Source organism: Perognathus longimembris, chromosome 8 (genome assembly GCF_023159225.1).
Source record: "Perognathus longimembris pacificus isolate PPM17 chromosome 8, ASM2315922v1, whole genome shotgun sequence".
Lineage (NCBI taxonomy): Eukaryota > Metazoa > Chordata > Mammalia > Rodentia > Heteromyidae > Perognathus > Perognathus longimembris.
In genome coordinates, this window is record NC_063168.1 from 77502274 (window position 1) to 77510022 (window position 7749).

Consider the following 7749-nt stretch of genomic DNA (forward strand, 5'->3'; position numbering starts at 1 on the left):
AATTGTAGATGTCCCATGAATGATATTATAAGTATCTAATGAGCCTGGGAAGAAGAAAGGTTCTCTACCCATTTTAAATCTATGCAGAGAAATTATTCTACAAAGTGTGGTATCCTTTCTTTGCAAAGTTACCAACAGTTTGGACACTGACAAACATTGCCTAAAGAGTAAACATCATTTTGCAAAATCTTACAGTTAACATAAATAAAGAAAATTAAAAAAATTGTCCTTTACAATCTGATTTGAAGGAGGGCATTCTCTCTTACTACTTCTATTCAACATAGTACTAGAAGAATTACTACACACAGAAAAGAAAGGAAATTGATAGAACATGGAAAAGAAAAAATAAAATGATCTCTGCTTAAAGCAGGCATGGTCCCACATGCAAAATCCAAAAAGTGGCCATAAAAATATTAGAGCTAAGAAATGAATTCAGTAAAACTATGGACTACAAAATCAACACACAAAAGTCAATATCATTTCTATAAACAAATAATGATCTGGTAGAAAATGAAATCAAGAGAACAATCCCACTTGCAACTGCATATACATGAGTGAAATGAATTTATATGTAAATGGTTAACCAATTAACTACTTTGAAATATTTTGAACCAAGAAAGTGGAACGTTAACATAGTGATAATTATAAAATACTGATGAAAGACAGTAAACAAGGCATAAATAACTGGGAAAAATATCCATGTTCTTCACGTGCCAGAAAAATGTTGCAGACTCAACGCAACTCTTGTAAATATCTCAGAAACAGTAAAAAAAAAATCTAAAAATATATACAAAAGGACAAGAGACTCCAAATGTCCAAATTCATTCTAATAAACAACACAAATGGAAAGTTGAAGGCACCATAATTCCTGATTTTTTTTTTTTTTTTTTTTTTTTTTGGCCAGTCCTGGGCCTTGGACTCCGGGCCTGAGCACTGTCCCTGGCTTCTTCCCGCTCAAGGCTAGCACTCCGCCACTTGAGCCACAGCGCCGCTTCTGGCCGTTTTCTGTATATGTGGTGCTGGGGAATCGAACCTAGGGCCTCGTGTATCCGAGGCAGGCACTCTTGCCACTAGGCTATATCCCCAGCCCCAATAATTCCTGATTTTAAATTATATAGCAAATCTGCAGAAACCAAAGCAGTTGGGTGCTGACAGCCTGGCAAATACAAAGACAAGTGGGACAAAGACAAGGGAGAGCCTGGAAATAAACCCAAATGTTTAAGTCAACTAATTTCTACAATGGCAATAGGAGTTTACTTAAAATGATATGAAAGTCTACTCAGTAAGTGATGCTGGGAAAATGGGATTTTCATGCAATAGACCTGGATATATAAATATATATATATATATTGGATATATAAAAACTAAATCCCAACTACCCAAAAAATCTGAATGTAAGAGCTGAAGCAATAAACTTCCTGAAAGACAGGGAAAGGGTGTATTGTCATTGGGTTTGACAATAACTATTTGGGGATATCACACCAAAATTTCAAGGTATTAGGGATAAAATAAATGGCATGACACCAATTCTGCACAGGGAAGGAACTAATCATTGAACTGGAATGACACACTGTAGATTGAAAAGCGTGCAAGCCATTATAGCTGACAGGGAGCTTCTCATACAACTAAGCAGCTAAAAAAATTAGTAAGCTGATTAAAAAATGGGCAAAGGTCTTGAATATCCCAGAACTACATGAATAAGTATCCAGCATTATTAATCTGAGAAATCCAAACCACTATGGGAGACCACCTAACACCACTAGGACAGCTGTTATCAAGTCAAGAGATGATATGGGTGAGGATGAGAAGAGGCAAACATTTATACACTATGTGGAAATATACCTTCATACATTCATTATGGAAAGTGGTATGGAGGTTCCTCAAAAGTCCTCTGTATATCACTTTGACAATAAATTAATTAATAAAATATAGCTCTGAGATGACAGACAAGCAAATGATCAATAAATTTATTTATCTGAAAAAAAAATCCTAAAACTACCTGGAGGCATGACTTGGCAGTGTAGCAGCATCTGCCTAGTTAGGACAAGGACCTGAGTTCAAACTCCAATACCATAAAAAACAAACAACACAAAAGTACCTAGGAATAAAATGACCAAACTTTAACCTCTGTGTATACACCTGACCTTAAGCAAATGAAAACATGACTTCACAGAGCACCTACACTGCCATGTCCATTACAACAGCCAAGCTGCAGGAATGGCCTGCATGTCTGTCAATGCATAAATGAATAAAGTAACAGGTGCATCCATGCACAACAAAATATTACTCAACCATTTATTTATTTACTTACTTATTTACTTATGTTGCCAGCCCAGAGGCACCAAACTCAGGGTCTGGGCACTGTCCCTGAGCTTTTGTGCTCTACACTTGAACCATGGTTCCTTTTCTGGCTTTTTTTGATTGTTAATTGGATAAGAAACTCAGGACTTTCCTGTAGGGGCAGGCTTCAAACAAAGATCCTTAGATCTCAGCCCCCTGAATAGCAGCTAGGATTACAGACATGAGCCACTAGCGCTTGCATATAAAGACTAGAATTAAACACGGGGGGCTGGGGATATAGCCTAGTGGCAAGAGTGCTTGCCTTGTATACATGAGGCTCTGGGTTCAATTCCCCAGCACCACATATACAGAAAATGGCCAGAAGTGGCGCTGTGGCTCAAGTGACAGAGTGCTAGCCTTGAGCAAAAGAAGCCAGGGACAGTGCTCAGGCCTTGAGTCCAAGCCCCAGGACTGGCCAAAAATAAAAATAAATAAATAAATAAATAAATAGAATTAAACATGGGTGCAACAGAGGTAAACTGTGCTGTGGGTCATAACAGACATAGATAGCAGGATGAAATAGACTAGACTTGTTTTATGTTGTTGATGATTTAATTATTTTTATTGTAAAGATGATGTGCAGAGGGACAGTAGTGACATAAGTCAGGTAATGAGTACATTTCCTTTTTTTTTTTCTTTTTTTAAATTCATTTCCTTTTTTTAAAGTGTCACCCCTCCCTCATTTTTATCAGTTTTTTCCCTTCCAGCCCTCCCCCCCAAGTTGTATAGTTCATTTTCAACATAGTGTCTAGTAAGTATCACTGCTGAATTAGTTCATCCTTTGTCCCACCATTTCTGTGGCCCCCTTGACCTCCCCAAATCAGATAAACTTACATATAAGACATAGGGTATTTGAAAAACTGCAACAAAAGGGGAAAAACAAGCGCAAGTGCGCGCGCATGCACACACGCACACAGTAAAATAACAAAACTTCTTGTTTCCATTTCTTGAAGTTCATTTTGATAAGCATCATTTTATATGGTCACATGCTCACAGGTACTGAGCCCTTGTGATTCTCTCTTTAAGAATATTCTCCTTTGTTCTCACTGTGTTTAGAGTCCTGTTTAATTAACTGTGTCCAAGTGTGATTTTTTTGTTTTGTAATAAACAACATGGGGTCCACGGCTTGCTTTGCGTCTTATTGGATTCCTTTTAATTGAATAAATCTGAACTGCTCCTGCTACAGAGGATTGTGTGGCTCTGGAAAGCGAGGATCACCTTCCCACAGAAGTCAACATTTCAATCATAACTCTGAACATCATGTTGTAGTCCACCAATGTACACAATAAAATGTATTTGAAAGGATAATGATATAAAACAGAAGTTAGCAAGAAAATCCATACCCTGAAACTGACTGCTAAATTCAGTTTCTACTATAAATGAAAATAAACTGAAAGAAACTGAATATTTAAACTCTATAAACTCATGATAAATAATAACCCATCTTATGCTGCACACTATGGAAGAAGCAAAATTATGTCCTAGTGATAGTTGAAAAACTAATTCTTCTGAATGTGATGTCACTCAAAATGTCTTAAACTCTGGGCACAGAGGGTGTGCTAGGACCTCTTGCCTCCCAGGGGACAGAGGATGCGCTGGGACCTACCTGAGCTGACCCCACATCCCAGGGTCAGTCTGAGAAGCAGAGAGCAAACCCTTCCCCGGGAGACCCCCCAATGCCCAGGCTCAGAGAAGAACCCTCATGGCTATGTGGCTCCAGGTGACATAGACTCCATATAGACACATGTGCTGAGTTATTGCAATTTGATGTACATTATTACTAGCAATTTGTAATTAACCCGTGGGAGCATGTATCCTCTCCAATTAAGATTCTTCTTTCTTCCTTCCTTCCTTCCTTCCTTTCTTTTCTTTTTCCTTCTTTCTTTCTCTTTCCTTCTTTATCTCCTTCCCTTCCTTCCTTCCTTCCTTCCTTTCTTTCTTTCTTTCTTTCTTTCTTCTTCTTTCTTTCTTTCTTTCTTTCTTTCTTTCTTTCTTCCTTCTTCCTTCCTTCCTTCCTTCCTTCCTTCCTTCTTCCTTCCTTTCTTTCTTTCTTCTCTTTCTTTCTTTCTTTCTTTCTTTCTTTCTTCTTTCTTTCTTTCTTTCTTTCTTCTTCCTTTCTTCTTTATCTCCTTCCCTTCCTTCCTTCCCTTTCCTTTCTTTCTTTCTTTCTTTCTTTCTTTCTTTCTTCCCTTCCTTCCTTCCTTCCTTCCTTCCTTCCTTCCTTCCTTCCTTTCTTTCTTTCTTTCTTTCTTTCTTTCTTTCTTTCTTTCTTTCTTTCTTTCTTCCTTTCTTCCTTTCTTCTTTTTTTTTTTTTGCCAGTCCTGGGGCTTGGACTCAGGGCCTGAGCACTGTCCCTGGCTTCTTTTGGCTCAAGGCTAACACTCTACCTCTTGAGCCACAGCGCCACTTCTGGCTTTTTATATGTATGTGGTGCTGAGGAATCGAACCCAGGGCTTCATGTATATGAGGCAAGCACTCTACCACTAGGCCATATTCCCAGCCCAAGATTCTTATTTTTTCACAAAATGATTATTTTTTTTGTTTGTTTGTTTTTTTCTCAAATTTTTATTATCAAACTGACGTACAGAGAGGTTACAGTATCATACGTTGGGCATTGGATACATTTCTTGTACTGTTTGTTGCCTTGTCAAAATGATTATTTTTAAAACCATTCATTTTAAGAGTTGTCAGCCATTCCCGTAACCATTTCACTTACATTTTTTCATTTGTACATGTTACTGCTGTGAAATGCATGCTACCTCTGACTGAATTTTTCTGATGTATCACATACACTTCTATAGTAGCATATAAATCCATTTCTATAGATTTGTACCATGTGTATCTACATATTTGGGGAGGTGTTACTTCCTTTTCTCTTACTCATAAACACTACCTGAGGAATAACTAAAAGCAAGGACACTTTGTTGTATTATGCATTCCAGTGTTCAGTTTAACTACTGATGCCTGACAGGAATAATGTAATATGTAAGTTGGGGTGTAAGGTGCTCTATTTCCAAACCCACCAACATGTTCATGAAAGAGCACAAAGTTGTGAGCTCCTAGAAAACTAGGACTATGCCCTATCTGAAAACTCATACGTCAGCCCCCAAGCTTCCTGGATGCTGGCAGAAGACATAAGGTTTTGGTGCACAAAGGACTCCTTGCCTCACAGAGTCATAACTCACTAAAGACTCATTTCTGCATGGATGCCTTGTGCCTGATTTCCTCCAAAAAGCATGAAGAAGGCAGATGACTGACACTGTGTACAGGGGACTGACGAGAGAAGAGAAACTCGAGCATTTTGATCTGAAGCAAAATATGCTTTTCCATTTAAGGTGTTTCTCATACAAACCTCCTACAAGACAGTATAGAACATGAGCAATGGGGCTCTGCAGGACACTGAGCAGATCCTCGAGCCTTATCAATAGGTCTCATCTAATTCACATCAAACCTTCATTAATTATCCTAACACCATTCACAGCTGCTCTTTTCCTGTCCAGGTCTAACCCAGAGCCACTGCTTCTGGGGCCCATCTATCTTTAGCCTGGCCAGAAGTGATTACCCACTTTGCCTTGGCCACATTTTTTGGAACAAAGGACAGTCACTTGGTGTAATGTGCCTCAGTTGCCTGTGTTTGTAAATAAAGTTTTATTAGCACATGGACATAATCCTTCACTGGCTGCTGTCCATGTATCTTTCTTCCTGCATATCAAAGGTGAATGTGTGGCAGGGGCCACAGAGTACACATGATCAAAACACTCCATGGCCTTTAAAAAAGATCATGAGAGTAGAAATGCACAAAATGGAAGACAGATAGCTAGTGAGTCAAGCCAAACAGTGGTTCTCTCACAAGAATAAGAAACAATGAAGAGAATTCTAAAATACCAACATCAGGAGGGGAAAGAGGCAACACGGATTCCACAGGTGTGGAAAAAGATTTAAAACACCTAAGAACATTTCACCCATACATTTCACAATTTGTTAACATGATCAAGTGTTTAAAACACATACCTTACTAACAGATCTACAACATAAAACAAAATAAGTTAATTTTCATGTCTATTTAATGAACTGAATTTATTATTGGAGTCCTTGTACCCAGTAAAATCTAGATCAACATAGCTTCATCAATGGACTTTTATAAACATTGCACAGGAGAGGTTGGCCATTACACAAATTCCCCAGAAAACAGAAAAATAGGAAGTATCATTCATAATATCAGCCTCAGCTGCAAACAAAAACATAACCAGTAAGTTGTGATGAAATTACTAATCACCTACATGAGCATAAATACAAAAATCTTAAAGATCCCCAAGTGTACTCTAGAGTAAAAGGGAGAAGAAAAGTACTTTTAGATCAACTGAAATGGAGATGTGAAGGAAGCTCATAATTTGAAAATCAATATAATTCATGGCATGTAGTAGTTACGTAATCTTGTATAATAAAATATCCCAAATTAGCATCTGACGATAGCCAGCAAATAGTTTCCGAAGGCTAAGAATCAGGAAAGGCCTTGTAAGGACTCCTGGCTCATGAGCTGCAGTGACTTATAGGACAGAGAGTGCTTCTGAACACTTGGTTGCACTGAAAGATCTGCTCTCAGATCCACCTTGAGGCTGCCCAAGGAAGGGGCCAAAGTTATTCAGCCATTCACAACAGGACACCCTCAGAAAGAATAATCTGTGAGGAAAAGGACTTGCACCCAACCCTGAGGCTGCAGATACTGGTGATGCAGCAGTGGTTTTGTCAAGACTCAGGCCAAAGAAATAACCACAGAGACCAGCCTGTTAGCATGTTGGATGGATGACACAGGGCATAAAAGACTTGCTCCCATAACACCTGAACTGTGAGAGAAGAACTTATGGGTCATCAGTTAACCCCAAAAACTCTAGATAAAAATTCATTATCCCTTCACCAGAACCTACAGCTTCCCATAGCCTTCTAGGAACTGTCTACAAAAGATATGGAACACAGACAAACTCAACTCTGAGTTATTAAAAGCTTTTCTCCTAGACAGGGGCTGAGATATGATGGTCACAGGTAAATACTTCTGCACAGCTTGCACTGCAACTCCTCTCCAGTGCAATAAATGCACATGTGAAAAGAAAACACGTGATACAATACAAATATAAGAGAGAAAAAAGTAAAGACGCTACTTTTTCAAAGACACTGAGATCAAGCCCCATAAGTGACAAGAAAAGGAGAGAGGGAGGAAGGGAGGAGGGAGGGAGGGAGGGAGGGAGGGAGGGAGGGAGGGAGGGAGGAGGGAGGGAGGAACGAAGGAAGGGTAGTTACATTTCAGCATTTGGGGCCATACATCAAAAACTTTTATGGACCTACAAGGATAAAACACAAAAGTATGCATATAGGATGAAGGTAGATAAGCAATAAATGTTTGTAAACCAATTA

The 7749-nt window shown here is 38.8% G+C and overlaps 1 protein-coding gene across 1 annotated transcript in view; it reads right to left on the reverse strand.

The window, feature by feature from the left end:
* The window catches only part of Sntg2 (syntrophin gamma 2), a 152909-nt gene that overhangs the window by 110499 nt on the left and 34661 nt on the right, over positions 1-7749 (reverse strand). The window lies entirely within an intron of this gene.